We start from the raw sequence: 18468 nt of genomic DNA on the forward strand, positions 1-18468 counted from the left end.
GAAAAATCACTAATAGATTTGTCCTGATGAATTTCAGGTTTGTGATCAATAACTTTGCTTATTGCACTATGTTTGTTTTGACTAATCGAAGCTTTGCTTGTCATATTGACTTTGTGTAAATTTTTGTTGATTTCAAAAGGAATAACAACAGCTAAAACTAACCAGAGCAGAATTAACACGAGCACACATACCAGAGTCATCTTACAGCATCTCTTGAATATAGAACATTTTGAAGTATTCCGTTCCATAACGAAAGGCATTTCTTTTTTTTTTCAAACTTTGTCTTAGAAGAAAAAAAAGAAAAAAAAATATTTTAAAATATTAATTTCAAAATGTACTTGTACACCCCCCTTTAAAAAGATTTTTTTTTTTTACCCTAACAATGTATCTTCGACCTTATGTCACAAAAAATTTCCCAGCTAAACAAGTTTTCTTCGACCTTGTGTCACCTAACACAATTTCTTCGGCCTTTTGCCAAATAATAAAAATAAAAAAAAACAATTTAATAAATCAGTACTTCAATCATTGTCACTAATTTCTTCAATTTCATCTTCCTGGCTGCTACTATTAATCTCAATGACAGGAGGAATTATCAGATAAGTCCATTCAGGAGACCTATATTTCTGATTAGGCTTCACAACTCTCTTAGTTTTTCTAGACACTACTTCTATTTTCCTCCCTTTTTCGGCTTTCTTTTCAGGCTCTTTTTGACTAGGGATTTCATCCACCTGCTCCGTAGAATTTTTAATTAGCCTGACTCTCAATCTTCCACCTCCGCTTGGCCACAAATCACCTTTTCTCAAGATCTTTCTTTTCGGTTCTGAAACATTTGTTTCTGACTTCCAAGATCTTTTCTTTACTTTTCCATCTTCATCATTCACGTCACTTTCTCCAGAGTCACTGTCAGAAATTTCGATTCTTGACACAGGAACTTTTCTACTCGGCAGTTTCACTCCGTTAGGAACTATATTTTGTCTTCCATCACTGGTACTTGGTAATTCGTTCTCCTCCTCTTCTTCAATTACCTTCAACTTCCCAGTACCTGGATCACCGTTCCTTCTTTCAAAGCTTAGTTTCTGCTTTTCGATACTCTCCTGGTAAGAAATTTCTATTGTCTCAGTTTCTCTGTCTTCAAGATTTTCAATAGATTTTACTCCATTTACTTTCTTGACTGATTCTTCTGCTACTTTCTTTTCTAGCAGATCTTCATTCTCAGAAACTATTTCAATAATTTCCAAATCTTTTCTTGTCAACTCTCCATTCACAGGTACAGTTCCCAGATGTCGACCTCCTTGTCGATCTTTAAAATCTGGAACTCTCTCACTTTCTATTTCAGAATCTGAATCTTCTGTTGAATCACTTTCTTCATCAGAATTATCAGGAGTAGGTACTGGAATAGTATGACTGGGATGAATCCACCTTTTCAATCCTTTACATTTTACTGCATTTGTAGTGACTAGAATTATCTGCCTAGGTTTCTGCCACCTAGGAACCAGACAATTTCTTCTTCGATGAACTTTTGTCCTGACCCAATCTCCAGGTCTCAGATCATGAGTCTGTACTTTTTCATCTGATTGTGCTTCAGTTCCCACCTGATTAGACACAGAAGTCACTACGTCAGGCAGTCTCTTGCAATATTCTAAAATAGCACTGTCATTAATGCTCAACAATTTGCCAACTGGAACAAAAGCTTGTCTCATGACCCTGCCCATTAAAATTTCATGAGGACTCAGACCTGTCTTCTTATCAGGTGTACTCCTTAATGACATTAGAACCAGTGGAAGAGCATCTGTCCACTTTACACCTGTATCTAGACACATTTTTCCAATCCTATTCTTAATTGTTCCATTAATTTGCTCAACAACTCCAGATGCCTCTGATCTGTATGCACAGTGTATTTTCTGCTCAATATTTAATGCTTCACAAATTAATTTCAAAAGTTTGTTATCGAAATGACTTCCTCCATCACTCTCAATAGTGACAGAAAAACCATACCTTGGAATGATTTCTCTAAGCAACAGCTTTGCAACTGTAACTGAATCACAATGTCGAGTAGGAAAAGCTTCTACCTATCTTGAGAATAAACAAACAATCACAAGAACATATTTCAAACAATTGTGTAGGGGCATCTCAATGAAATCCATTTGCAATCTGGTGAAAGGACCACCCTCTCGACCTATAATTCCTGTACCTACAATTGACTTTCTGTTTGGGTTCATTTGCTGGCAAGTTAAACACCTCTGACAAAAAGACTCAGCAATAGTCCTAAATTTAGTATTAAACCAAGTCTCTTTAAAAAGTCTGATCATGGAATCTCTTCCAATATGGCCAGGACCATGATATAATCTGGCCATGTCAGCAATTAAACAATTTGGTAAAACTACTCTGCCTTCTTTGTAAGTCCATAGTCCATCCTAATCACGTGGTCTACATTCTGCCTTTAACCACGAATCCTTTTCCTCATCATCAGCTTAATTTTTCAAATACCTGATTTCCTGCCATGTTTCCACTACCGATGTTAGCATCAATGAATTTGAATCACATTCTTTGCTTTTTTCCCGATTGTAAGCACGACAATTTTTTGCACAGTATTTTGCTGTCTCATCTGCATAAGCATTACCTTTGGAGATAAAATCCACACCTTTTGTATGTGCTGCACATTTGACCACAGCAATTTCTTTAGGTAATTGTATAGCGTCAATCAATCTCTTGATAAACACTGCATTTTTAATTGGTGACCCTGCTGAAGTTAAATAGCCTCTCTGAGACCAGAGCTGTCCATAATCATGCACAACTCCATACCCATACTGGCTGTCAGTTATTATGGTAACTCTCAAATCCTTTGATATTTCGCAAGCACAAATTAAAGCAATTAATTCAGCCACCTGTGCTGAACGAATTCCTTCAAGACATGATGCCTCTTCAACGTCTGCAACTGTACAAACTGAATAAGCTGCTTTTAAAACACCTCCTTCTGACCTCAAACAAGAACCATCCACAAAGTGAACAAAATCTGATTCAGGCAAAGGAACATCTTTAATGTCCTGCCTAGGCTTGGTGCAATATTCCATAACATCCAAACATTCATGTTCCACATCATTTTCATCAATAATTTCAGAATCAGGTAACAATGTGGAAGGATTCAGATTCACACATCTTGCAATAGAGACATTATCTGCTCCCAGAATTATTTTTTCATATTTAGTCAATCTACTGCTAGTTAAATGCTGAGTTTTACCTCTTGTCAGTAATATTTCAACTGAATGAGGCACAAAAACTTTCACAGGAAATCCCATTATGATTCCTTCACTCTGCTCAAGACTGACACTTGTTGCAGCAACTGCTTTTAAACAGCCTGGTAAGGCTTTAGCAACTGGATCAAGAACTGCTGAGAAATATGCGATTGGCTTCTTTAGATTCCCATGTCTTTGAATGAACACAGACAAAGCACATCCCTCTCTTTCACTGCAATATAGTTCAAAATCTTTCTCATAATTCGGCATGCCTCGAGCTGGAGCTTCACACAAGCTTCTTTTTAGATTTTCAAAAGACTCAAACTCAGTTTCGTTTAAAACAATTGGGTCTTTTACATCTGATTTTGTCAATCTCTGTAGTGGTTTTGCAATTACCGAAAATCCACTTATCCATTGTCGACAGTAACCAACCATTCCCAAAAACATTCTGACCTGTCTTTGTGTTCTTGGAGGTTGCATTGCTTGAATCATTTTAATTCTCTCAACTGTCACTTGTCTCTTTCCTTTTGCAATTCTGTGACCTAGATATTTTACTTCCTGTTTACAAAACTGCAATTTAGCTGGAGACACCTTATGTCCCTCATCTGCTAAATGATTTAGCAGTATAATCGTGTCTATCACACAATTTTCTCTTGTTTTAGCAGCAATCAACAAATCGTCAATATACTGCACCAACGTTGACCTGCCAGGTAAATCTAAATCTTCCAAAGATCTTTTTAACAGCTCATTAAAGATAGAAGGACTTTCTGTATACCCTTGAGGAATTCTACAGCATGCGAGGGTCCTACTCTGGAATCTGAAAGCGAAAATTTCTTGACTCTCAGGATGTAATGGTACAGTAAAGAACGCATTGCAAAGATCAATAACAGTATACCATTCTGCATCATGTGGAATCTGGTATAAAATAACTGCAGGATTTGGAACCACAGGACAACATGGTACGACAATCTGATTAATCTTCCTCAAATCCTGAACAATCCTATATGTTCCATTCGATTTTTTAATTCCCATAATAGGTGAATTACAAGGACTGCTCTCAATTTCTTTTAAAACACCTTGCTTAATAAATTTTTCGATCACAGGAATAACTCCCTCAATTGTCTCCACTTTCATTTTATACTGAGGAATATTTGGAAATTCTATTCCCTGCTTTAAAATAATTTTGACTGGATCGACATGTTTCATCAGACCCATCTCATTTCCAGTCAAATCCCAAATTTCAGCTTTTACTGTTTCTTTGAGCTCTTCTGGTAAATTATCTTTTTCAAATGTAGGAAACAATTTTGTTTCTTCTGTTTCTACCAACATCATAGTCATACGATACAAACCATCTTCCTCCATTGTTTGTAGTTCAACTCCCTCAGGAGAACAATATATTCTACAATTCATTTTGCACAATATATCCCTCCCCAACAAATTCACCGGACTGCTATTACAAACCACAAATCTGTGTTTGTCTTTAAAATTTCCAATTTCAACTGGTACTGGATCAGTTAGATCCGTTCTGATCTGTTGATTACTTACTCCAACTACTTGGATGGTTTCCCCAGAGAGAGGTAGGTTTTCAATTTCCACTGATCTAACAGTAGAACGGGTAGCACCAGTGTCCACTAAGAAAGTGATGTCTACATCATTAACTTTCCCATTTACAAATGGACCAGACTGGTCAACCTCAAGAGTGGCTCCAATAACACACTCTTCCCCCTCTCTCGGGCACCGTCAGAAGTAATCATCAGAATCACTTTCTTGTTGCCCGGTTAACAAAAACTGTCCTGAAGCATTTTGCACAATTTGCCTTTGGGTTCTTATTACCTGATCATCTCCTTGAAATCCCACACTTGGATTATATTTTTGACTTCCCCCACAATTAGGAAAAGGAGGTTGCGGTATTTGATTTTGCTGGTGATTCAATTGGTTTTGCAGCTGTCGCTGAAGACTCAAATCATTTAAATTCTGTTGCAACTGTAGCTGTCGCTGCAGATCAATATCACTCTGCATCTGTGGATTTAACAATGGACTTTTTAAATTTCTAGGTGGTTTCTTACACTCGTCTCTCCAATGTCCAATTTCTCCACAATTGAAACAAGGTAATTTCTGTTTTAATTCCTCAACTTTAGGATTACATTTTCTGTTAATATTAAATTTAAATTTTCCTTGACCCTGATTTGAATTTTGAGTTTGAATAAAATTAGTATTTTTATTTCCAAGACTAGCAATCTGTTGCTCAGCCACTTTTACTTGAGCCCACATCGCTTTCTCCTTGAGCTTTTTCTGCTTCACTTCTAACTCATCACTGCAGTATTTAGCTTTTCTTAAAATGTCATCAACTGAAAGTGATTGCCAACCGACAATATTATTTCTGATCATTTCTCCAACCTCTGGTCTGAGACCATAAACAAATCTATAGATAAAATGACTCATATCCTTTTCATCCAATTTCTCATAGCCACTGTATTGTTTAAAAACTAACAGTAACCTCTCATAAAATGAATGGACTGATTCTTTCGGTTCCTGATTAGTTCTATCTATTTTAACCCAGTCAACCTCTTTTGGTGGAATTTTTTGTTTTAACCAGTAAATCACTTTTTCATAAAAATCCATTACTATCGGAGCTGGAGCACCTGTTTCTTTAATTCGTTCAGGTTCCACTTTTGGCCAACTTATAGAAATTTTACATTCTGTCCAAAGATCTGATGGGACAACAATGTCAAAAAATCCATCCCGATCAATCCACAGAACCTTTGAGACTTTTATAAACCTGTCTACTTGACGGTACCACTCAACAGGCTTTTCTCTTAATCTCGGAAAGTCATTTGTGAACAACAAAATGTCTTGTCTTGACCAAGGGACATGAACGTACCCTCCACCTGCAATCTCTCTCATAGGAAACTGTTTTGACAATTTTTCTAATTTCTCATCTTCCTTCTTTCTTGTCCATTTCACTCTCCACTTACTCGACTCACCTAATTTTTTGATGTAAACAATTAATTCTTTTATATGCATTATTCTTCCCATTGAATTCAAGTTTTCAATATCCTTTTCTGTAAAATCTAATCTATAATGTTTTCCAAAATTCTTTTGCCTGTTCAAATCAATTTCAAGTTCTGCTGCCAGTTCTTCTAATTGATCATATTTGTTTTTTGTTTTCCACTGAATACTCTTGCAGATGAACAGGAGTTCATCATCACGGTAAAATTTTAAACTGTCAGGACCAATTGTACCAATTATTAATTCCTCCAGATTTGCCTTTAATTTTGCAACATCAAGTATAGAATTTGACCTTCTAATGTCAGAAGTTTCATCATCAGATTCTGCACCCATCGGTGATTTGAAAAAAGAACCTTCATTACAAGTCAGATCAGGCATTTTCGTTTTTCCAGAATTAATTTCAGATATATCTGAGTAAAATTTTTCAGCAACTTTTTGAATTTCTGCATTTAAAGGAATTGTTAAACCTGGCTTATTATTTTCCCTTTGTTCAAAAACAGGCTGAACAGGACCAATCGTTACTGGAACTGTCACAGCTTCCACGCCTTTTGTCATTTGCCGTATTAATTCTTCTTTTGATCGGAAATATTCAGAAGAATTTCCAACTTCTTCATCTCTAACTTCTCTCATATAGTTTTTTGGAGCTTCCCTTTCTCTTGGAATTAACGGAAAATGTTTACCTCCAATACAGACATCAGCATTTGTCCCAGTTTCTAATTTTTCTAGAGTTTCAAAAGATTCAGAATTATTTGGGTATAGTTTAGAAGATTCACTAATCGGAGGTGCACTCGGTGTAGTCTCTGTAGAAACCATCGGAGTAGACCATGATTGAGGAGGTCTCAAAGGTTCATTTCTTTTATTAGAAGTGAAAATTTCTTCTAAAACTGCATCTTCAGTCTCACTTTCTAATGGGGCATTATTTTTCTTTTCAGTTCTTTTTTCACTGGGAGATCCTAAAACCATTTCTCTAATTAAATAAAGTCCATCGTTCATGCTTCCCTGTCTCCACATTCGCATTCTGTCTTCATGTGTTTCCCTTCTATAGCTTGGTATTTTAGGAGGTCTTTTAATACCACTCGCTTCTCTTTGTAATTGAAACATTTCATCCTCCCATTCAACTAAAGCTTCAAATTGAGTAGGTCTTGGCTTTGGTACAAGAGCATTCATCTTTTCTCTTAAATTTCTTAAAACCTTTACATTAAAAGAACCATCGTCCGGCCAAGTCAAAACACCATCATCTTTTGTGTAGTGTTTCCAAATATCAAACCACAAAACAGTATGATAACCATATTCACCTTCCATATACGCTGCAGGTGTTTTATATTTATGAAGTAATTTGCCACCTCGCGTTTCTATTTTCTTGTCAGGTGAAATAAAAGTTTTAAGTTTTTGAAGCAACGAAGGCTTTTTCTCAACATGTTTAAATTGATAACTCATTTTTAAAAATCAAATTTAGTTGATAAAATTGTTCTAAAATTATTTCCGGGATGTTCCGCAAAATCCAGCCAATCCGTGCGCGAAACACACTAACAAGCCAATCAAAGTTGAGATACGTCACTACTTTACTCAACCAATAAATGTGAAGTTTTTCTAAAGAGCCAATCAGCTTACAGCTTGTCAGAGATTCAAGAACCAATCAGAACACAGCTCGTGACGTATGTCGCCCAATCACAGCGCGGCTCTGTGACCTACACAGTAGCTGCGGTTTCTCGCGTCTCACCCTCAGCGCTCACCCCTCCTTTACAAACTATTTTTCACAGCGCCATTTTGAAAACGCTCTTTCGAAGAAAATTAATTTTAACAATGACAAATAAAGACTCATCTGTCTGTTTCTCTAATAAGTGATAGAATTTCAATCACACAAGAATTCTATACGTGGAATAGACGACGCTATTCTCACAGAATATACATTTGCTAGTAAAGTAATCTTTTTACTCTACCCTTCAAGCAAGTAATTAATGAACTCGTTTTCCTCCAGAATGCACAACTAAGTGACAATTCAAAAGTTCGACTTGAACATATTTACAAAACAATCACGCACTTTCAAACGGAAAAAGACCCTATAATCAAACATACATGAAATCCGTACAGGACTCTCACCTGTTTATAGATATCATGCACCGTTAATAAAATAAACGACGTTATCCGTACAGGACTTTCACCTGTTTATAGATATAAAACATGTATCCCTACAGGACTCTCACCTGTAATCATGTACCGACGTTATCCTATCCTTCATTCAAGCTCGAATATATACTGTTAATTTTATCACAGTGAGTTTTATAACAGGCTCATTGTCCCTATACTCATGCTGTTCAAATTTCTTAGATAATCCTCACTATACAACATTCACACCTAGCCCTAACATGTGTTGCACAGCCACAACACTAGTGATACACGGCGATACCACTACACTGAAACAGATCAAATGTACTGTGTGACTACCTTCTCATCACACTATCTGTACCGGTTCAACTCACATATAGCACGGAAAACAAACTCAACATGTGTTAAACATCGATCCTATACCTATACCATAATACATTGATTACCATAGCAACCATCCTCTGCTACCAGAAGAATTGATCCAGCGGCCTATAGAAAATATGTCATAAACTACGCTACCTAACTTCATAACACACTCTAAAAATCACCACTTAAAAACATGGACCCATTAACAAAACCTGACATATTTTGACCAACTGAATCATGTGGCCTAATTAAACTTATATACAATTTATATACATTTATATACATCCGCGGTAAATAAATGACATTATTCAAACAAATCCTAACTATTTAATTGGCCACCATGGCGATGGCATCTAGCTAATGATAACCTGCACTCCTGAAATGACAAGACCAGCTTGTTTCAAAAGTAAGATTTTATTAGCTATTTATTTGAATTATAAGAATATAGTTTTATTTATGCATTTTTATTAGTATCATTGTAAGTATATTTGTAAGCATCATATAGAATTCAGATTATTTGCAAAGAATTATAAGTTTAGCATTTCCAAAACCTAAGTCCCTAAACTAGCTAAATAAATGGAAATAAAGTAAAGTCTTTAGGGTTTCTTACGTGCTCCAAGTAAAGTCCGACAGCACGACACCCTCATCCAAAGGTTAGAAAGCAGCAGCGTGACCCATCCACGGGGCATGGGTCTTTATACCTTTCTGCGCTAAGCTAATCTAAGTAAAAGTAAATCTTTCTGCAAAAGTCGATGTCCCATTGGTTCGTGAGCGACAAGTGACATGTCACCCCATAATTTGAAAACATCAGATCCGTCACTTTCTTAGACTCCATTGTCTTTACTGTACGTGCTCCGAGGCTTCCTTTTGCTTGCAACAATTTTGTAATAGTTTTTCTCTGGTTTCATTTCACTTCCTCGGATGCCAAGTTATCAAATGTTCCTTCTGCCGGTTCCTGACCTTGGCCACGTCCGACCAGAATAATGTCAGAGCCTCATCGTAGTTCAACAAATGTTACTTCGATGGAAAACTTTAGAAAGGACATCTCAGGCTTCGTGCAGAAATTAAATTCATCATTTTAGTAAACTAGAGTGAACTAGGCCCAAAGCAGTCAATTTAATTTCTCTAATGTATAAACAAACACAAGAAAATAATTAGTGAAAGAAATATTATTCATTCTGTTTCCACCCTTTGTTGACTAACTATTTATCCCACCCATTAGCCTAATGTTACCTAGCAAAAAAGCAAACAAATAAAGCAGCATTTTATATCTACCAGTCTTCATAAATCCACGAAATCCTTTATGCACCTATAGAGAGTAGAATGACATCACATAGACAAGGAAAGCAAAATAAGCACATGCCACTTTTTAAATTCAGCTGCAGTTAGTTATGACATGACAGAACGACAAAATTAATTTATTATTTTTGCACGAACAAAAGATGCAACAGTAATGCACATTTATGAGCACATATGTTAATGTTCCCGCGTGTAAAAGTTTAATCTAAGTTGATTTAGTACAAATACATCACAAATCATTAATAGGATTATTTTATTTTAAGGAAGTATGACTTCACGAGTTGGAATAAAAAGTTATTCTCTATCTCGCTCCATCAGGAGCTCTTGATCTCTGAGACCTTACGCTGTTAGTTATATTTTCTGCATTGTTAGTTGGCATTGCATTGAATGGCCTCTCAATAGTAGTATCATCACATGTATACAAATGAGGATTTAAACCTTAAACCTCACCCTTGATACTCTCCTCATTTGTATTTCTTTTTTTATAAAGTGCAACTCTCCTCATATTCCAAATCTCACCATTATACAGAGTCACATGTCTATTATGAACACTTTTAACTTTGTATGGACCCGAAATTTTGTAAATCCAGTACAAATGCGACCGAGTTTGACCTTAACCCAATCATTAGGTCTAATTTTTGATTCATGCATCATGACTTTGTTATTTTCCTCTTTATTACCATATAGATTGGCTAAACCAACACAATCCTTCATCCATGCAGGAGTCAACTTGGTACTAGCATGTCGCCCTCTCATAATCTCAAAAGGGATTTTTCCAGTAACGGTGTTTTCAGTTGTTCGATAAACCCATACTAGATCAATAAACATTTTTTTTTTAAATCATTCCTACTAGCTATTGTCACCTGAATAGCTCATTTCACCATGCGATTTGCCCTCTCAACAATACCATTTACCTGTGGGTTGTATAACGACGTTTTCGAATGTGCAATACCACATGATTTTAAAAATTTGATCATTTCTCTTGAAATTAATTGTGTTCCATTGTCTGTGATCAGCTTTATTGGAAATCCTTCTTCACTAAAGATTTCAGATAAGGTTTTTATGATACTCTTTGTAGTGATCTCTTTGGTAAACTCAACTATGAGGCATTTAGACATGGCATCTACCATAACAATACCAAACTTAAGGTCTCCACCAATGCCAGAAAAAGGACCAATAAAGTCCAAACAGACAGTATGCCATGGTAAACTTGGATCTTCAATATTCCCTAATTCCAATTGGTTCCCCACTTTTAATCTCTTTTCACTTTTCACACACTCAATACACCTATCAATTTATTCTGAAATGTGTTGATCCATGGCAGACCACCAGAAATGTTCCCTTAACCTTTTTGTAAGTTAAAGACTGACCCATATGGCCTTTATGGGCTAGCTTAAAAAGAACCAACCTAGGATCTTGTGGAGGAACAATTTTGTCTCCTTTCATTATTATGTTGGCATCGTCATCAAAAATAGGTAAATCATCTAGAACTTTAATGAAAGGTCTTGCCACAACAGGAAGGGAACTTTCACGTCTTCTTCCTTTACTGATCAAATCTTTCACTATTTTCATCGGTCTATCCTTATCCATTCTTAAACTCCACTGATCTTTTCCTACAGCACCACTACACAATTCAACCATGTCATCAATAGTAGCAACTGCACCTTTGGATTGAAAAGACTCAATATTCACTTTGTCAACCTCATCCCAAGGCAAAGGCAATCTAGACAATCCATCAGCTTGGCTATTCCTCCAACCTGCAATGTATTCCACTCTATATAGATATTCTTGCACATGAGCAGCAAGTCTAGCGAGAAGTGCTGATCCTTTGTTTGCACCATCTGGACTTAGAATTTTAGTGAGAGGTTTGTGGTCTGTTTGAAATGTGAAGCAGAAACCACAACGATTCAACCCCCCATGCTGCAGCCAACGCTTCCTTCTCTATTACTGAGTAATTTCTTTCAGAAACTGTTAATGACCTTGAAGCAAAGGCAAGTTTTGACTCCTTGGGAATGTACTTGTGCTAAGACCGCTCCAATTCCCACCGCACTTGCGTCTACTGTCAGAATTTATTTTAGACCTGTGTCAAATGGGGTTAAAATATTAGCATCACAAATTTCTTTTTTAATCTGTTTAAAATCATTTTGTTGTTCTTCAGACCATACAAACTTATGACCCTTTCTAAGTAACATTTGGATGTTTTCTGTTTTCTCCGCAAAGTTGCATACAAATTTCGCATAAAATTCTATTAGACCTAAAAATGATCTAAGTTGATCCTTATCAACCGGTGCTGGAGCATTCTTTATGGCTTCCAACGGATCACGTTTCTGTCTAATCCCATTTGCAGATAGGGTATAACCCAAATACTCAACTTCTTGGACTGCAAATTTACACTTTTCTTTCTTAAGAGTTAGTCCAGCATCACCCATCCTACTCGAGACCACCTTTAATACCAAATTATAGTGTTCCATCGTATCGCCAAACACTAATACGTCGTCTTGAAAATATACTACATTTTCAAGACCTTTTAATACTGATCCCATCATCCTCTGAAATACTCCAGCGGCAGAGGCCAGTCCGAACGGCACTCTGGTGAATTGGAATATCCCTTCTCTGGTGATGAATGCCGTGAATTGTTTGGAATCATTATGTAATTTTATCTGGTGATACGCACTGCGTAAATCAAGTTTTGAGAAGAATTCCCCCCCACCCCCAAAGTAACAATATCAATTCATTTATATTAGATGGTGGGAAATTGTCGACAACAATATTTTGATTTAAGGAGCGTAAGTCCATACAGAACCTAAAACTGCGGGTTTGCTCGTGATCACAACTGGAGAAATCCAGTTAGATGTTTTAATTTGTTCTATAATCCCTTGCTCAACCATTCCCTCAAGCATGCGTTTGACTTCCTCTCTAGCAATGATGGGTACTTTCCTAACCTTATGTTGCATCGGAAACGCATTATCTTTGAGTATTATTTTATGAACATAGTCTTTTAACTCACCAATCTGTTCAGCAAATAAATTGTTCATGCCATTTACAATCGTCTCTGTAGTCATTTCATCCACATCCATCACTTGTTGACTCGCTCTAGGATTTATTATAATGTGTAAGTCATACTGGTGTGCCCAACTTAATATTGGTGGTCCACTGCAAGCTACATACACCTTGCCTTCCACATTTCTACTCTGAAAGTGTATATCACTCAACATAAACCCAATAATATCAATTTTCTCGCCTTGGTACCCACCAGGATTAATATCTTTGGGAAGTAATTTTACACTAGGCCAGTTTTGTTTGAATAATGATTGTGGGATGATTGTCCAGAATGATCCCGAATCAACCATCAATTCAGTTTCTTTACCATCAATCACGAACATAGCTTTAGGTCTATTTCTCTTTTCAGGCGCTGTCGTTAAATCATCTTCCTCGACACATAATATCTTGTTGGTCCCTTCTACTGTTAATGTATCACTATTCAATTGGTTATTAAGAAAAGCTACTTTCAATCTGTTGTTAGACTTACACATTTTGAAAAATGCTTTTTGTGACCACATTTTTTACATTGTTTATCCAATGCATAACACCTCTTGTACTCAGCAGTGCGGTATGAACTTCCACATCTGGAACACATCTTTTCTTCTGTCCTACTCTGTTCAACATTTGTTTCTGAATTATTATTACTCTTCCCACTAGGGATCACTTTCTTGTTAGAACCTATTGCGCAACTTCTTCTTGTCCCTCACATGTCACACTCATAGCATTTGTTTTCTTTTCTGTTTCTTTCATACACTTTTCTGACTAGAAGTATTTATTCAGAAAGCACTGAGGTAAAAGTGGCTTCCCCTTGCGGTCAGCTTACATCCCCTCTATGTCACAGATATAACAACAGTGGAACTTTTACAGAGAATGTGGTGCTTAAAGTGACAGATACATTAGAATACAATAGTGTGCTGCATGAGAGAGGCAATGATGATGTTAAGAAGAGGGGTTAGAAGTCTTAGGGCATAGCAACTGATCTCTTATTATGCTTGGTTGGGCGATGGAGCCTCCAGGGGATGTGGCTTGTTGAAATCACAGATGAATTAGAAGGGCATCTCAGGAGATGTTGTTAAAATGTGGATGATATTGACACAGTGTTTGCTTGTTTTAAAGAGACCCATTCTTCTCTCAGCAGCATTTTTATTTAAGCTGATGAAATAGTTGATTTCGGCTGCAGAGATCCCCTGTCTGCACCAGGACAAGATTTCTTTAAAAAGCCACATGTCTTCTTGTTTAGCTCAACACCATTTCTTCTGTTGTATGGTCCATTATTTGTATAATTCACTTAAATACATACCTTGCACTACAATGAACAATCAATGAAAAATATTATATCACCAAATGCACTGAGCTTTATATAGCCCCAGGTCTTTAGAAAGTTCTTTAAGTTCCGCCCCATTGTAATTATAAAGAGAGTTCCTATGCATGTCCCTGCTGAGTGGGGAAGCTTTCAACACCCCCATTTCGTGCCATGCTAAGCCAGAGACATAGAAAGGAATATCACTTTGCTCTCCTAATTAATACTGTGAGTCATACTTTAAGGGTGAACAGCAGAAGACATTTGCTCCAGCATTTGCTAAATTTCCTTTTTTGTATTTGCATAATTTTTCGTTTATATTCTACTCTGTTGTTATGATCATGAGGTTACTACTTTCTTTGAGCACAGCCTAAAGCTCCAGGGCCCATGTTACAGATGTGTTCCAGAGGGCCAACATGTGTTAGCACGGTCTTTATGGGCCACCAAGGGCACTTTGGTTTTACAGAAGGGGCCACAGACGCTTGTGCAAACTCTACTTGCGCTGGGGCACATGTTGTGCCAGCTCTATCTCAAGAAGGCATTTCCTCCTTTAAATCGACGCCAAGCCCCATGCAAATGAGTGACTCTCTTTACCTCTGCCCTATATTATGGACTGGGATGGAGAAGTAAAGAAACTGTCAGGAGGCGCACTAACAGTGCACCACAAAAATGTGGTGCACTGTCAGTGCTTGATTGCTGCCCTCTGGAGTGGATCCAAGGGGGTCCTATGACACCCACCCTGACTTCACTCACTGCACCCGACCTCAAGGGTATTTCCTTCCCCTCTTTTGAGAGCAGGTGAATGTTGGCTGCAAAGAGAAACATGGAGCAGCTTTTTAGCAGTCGCTCCGTACTTAACTTGAATGTGCTGCCCCCAGGGCAGCAAGAGTTTGCGGCTGCCCTGAGGTCAGCATATTCAGCATAATAGGGTACACTTTCCCTGTTTGCACCAGGCACACCTGTTTGATATATAACATGGCACCTGATAATTTCCTATATATGCATCCATATGCACTCCCAACCCCTGAGCTGTTGACCTAATTTTTAATAGGTGATAGGAGTAGTAAGCGCTATATATAAACTGTGCTATACAATATAACACAACACCCATTAAAAGATGTCCTTGCTGAAGCAGTGATCTAGAGGTAGCCTAGCATGGATAGTTGGTCAAAATAACTACTACAGCACAATAGCATATGCAAATAACATTGTTTCTTTCTATAGTTTTGAATCTTCAAATTGCATCCTATCTCAAAAAGTATTCTATGGATTCCCAAAACCCTTAAAGGAAAACTCTGCTTACCCTTTCTTAAAAGTGATTATTTCCTTACTTTCCATCCTCTGCATGCCCCCTCTTTCTAGACTCAACTTACTTTAAGTCACCTGAATGTTTATCTTACTCTTTCCTATTGAATTTCAGCCAATTGCCCTCATTTCATTTCAAAAGTTCAAAAATCACATCACCTTCTTGGAAAGCCATTCTTGCAACATAATAATACCAAATCTCCTGTTTTGTTTGCTAATCCTACCAACCATCTGAGCAAACACAGCCAGGACATTCATGAACTAATACAGGACTATAAAATAGACATCTTGTTTATGACGGAAACTTGGATGGGACAAGCCTCCGATCCGGATCTTGTTATAGCCGTCCCTGCAGGGTTCACTACTTACAGATTGGATAGGCAAACCAAGAAAAAAGGCGGTGGCATCGCTATCATTGCTCGTGACACCTACATTGTAAGGCACACCCCAATTCCCCAGACTTCCTGCGAAGCGTTAGAATTCGCAATAAAACTGACCCCTTCATACACCTTTAAAGGGATCCTTCTTTACCGACCTCCGGGACCCAGAGGTGACTTCCTGAGGGCTCATAGCTCCTTTTTGGAAACATCCGCGCTGGAGAACTCCTTCACCATTCTAGGTGATTTTAATTTTCATTTTGATGTACCCGACAACCCTGACACAGCCATGTTTTTAGCTGACATGTCTACCTTTGGTCTATCCTCTCTGGTTTATTCCCCCACGCACGAAGGAGGTCACTCACTAGATGGCATTTTTTCCAATGCCCCGGGCCTTAAACTCAGAGACATACTTCCTTTAACCTGGTCAGACCATCATCTCATACTGACCTCACTTCTAGTAGGCGACCCCCTGGTAGACAAACCCAACCACAATCCCTGTCCTCCTTATTTGGCATGGGACGATCTAGATGTCTGCAGGCTGGAAAGCATGCTTAATGATACCCGCCCCACGCTATCTTCAGACCCTAACAACGCCACGTCCCAATTCCACGACTGGGTGAGCTCAGCAGCAAAAGATCTGGTCCCAGTGAAACAACGGTCACGCAATAGATCCACCCCCTCCGCCCCGTGGTATTCACAGGAATTGCGTTCCCAAAAGCAACAATGCCGCAACAGAGAGAGGAATTGGCGGAAGGATTACACACCCGAAGCCAAACTCCTATACAAAGAATCGGTAGCAAAATATAAACACCTTATCTTGGACGCAAAAAAAAAGTATTACTGCAACAAAATCGAAGCCGCTCATAACTCCAACAAATGTTTATACGAGACCACCAAACAACTAGCGGGTTTTCCTGTGGATCTCACACCCCCCCCTTCCCAAACCCTCTGTGACGCTTTGTCAAGGTTCTTTTTTAGCAAAGTTGATGACATCTACAGGGTTTTCGCCAATAACCTCACTCTCTCTCATAGACCACCCATTCTACCTGAAGGACCCATTCTCTCGCAGTTCAGCGAGGTCTCGTGTCCACAGGTACTAAATATCATATCTACCATCAAATCGGGATCGGCTCTCGACCCTTGTCCCTTGAAGGTCCTGAGACCAATCATGGATGCAGTTTTACCCTCCATAACCGATATCTGCAACTCCATGTTCAACTCTGGCATTTACCCCGAGACATTAAAGAAAACCCTAATTAAGCCGTTGCTTAAGAAACCTACCCTTGACAAAGAAGAACTTAAAAGCTATCGCCCCATCGCCAGTCTTCCTCTACTAGCAAAAATAGTGGAAAAAATTATGAATGTCCAACTCTCCGCTTTCATCGAGGATAACAACCGTCTTGACGAATCTCAGTTTGGGTTCCGTCGCTTCCACGGAACCGAGACGGCCTTGGTCAAAGCGGCGGAGGATATCAGATCAATTCGGGATGCGGGAGGCACCGCCGTCCTGATACTGTTGGACCTGTCGGCGGCCTTTGACACGGTCGACCATACCATCTTGGTCGACCGTGTCGAAAGTATTGGCATTCAAGGCAATGCCAAAAATCTTCTTGCCTCCTTCCTGGCCAACAGGACTCAGGTCGTCACTGTGGGACCTTTTGAATCTCCCCCATTGTCACTTCCGTGTGGAGTTCCCCAAGGCTCATCCCTTAGTCCGACACTATTTAACATTTATGTGTCGGACCTTGCCAATGTCATCAGGGCACACGGGATGAGCCTCACTTCATACGCTGACGACACCCAATTGGTCCTTGCCGTTAAAAATGATGGGCTTCAGAAAGCTAACCAATTTAATCAAGGCATGTCGGCTATCGGTAACTGGATGTCTCATAATTGTCTGAAGCTAAACTCCGACAAATCGGAAGTTGTAATTTTTGGCAACCTTTCTCCGGAGTGGTCCCCCCTCTGGTGGCCGTCATCCATGGGCCAGCCCCCAGTCCCGGTTGACAAAGTGAGGAATCTAGGAGTTATGTTCGACAACCGTCTGAATTTCCTCCCACACGCCAACCAGATATCTTCTTCAGCCTTTTATAAACTCCGGCTCATTAAAAAAATCCTGCCCTTTTTACCTGAAAACATGGCTAAAACGCTGGTAAGCTCCCTGGTGCTTTCCACCCTAGATTATTGCAACGCGCTGTTTCTAGGGGCCCAGGAGAGAGTGCTAACAAAAATGCAGTCCATTCAGAACGCGGCCGCCAGGCTCCTAGGGCGAATCCCCAAATTCCACCCGGTTTCACCCACCATGAAACAACTCCATTGGCTACCGGTGAGGAAGAGGATTGAGTTTAAGACCTTGTGCCTGGTTTACAAGGCCCTACATAACACTGCCCCAGCATTCTTCACCCAGAACCTCACTCCTTACTGTCCA

Source organism: Lissotriton helveticus, chromosome 7 (genome assembly GCF_964261635.1).
Source record: "Lissotriton helveticus chromosome 7, aLisHel1.1, whole genome shotgun sequence".
In the NCBI taxonomy this organism is placed as follows: Eukaryota; Metazoa; Chordata; class Amphibia; order Caudata; family Salamandridae; genus Lissotriton; species Lissotriton helveticus.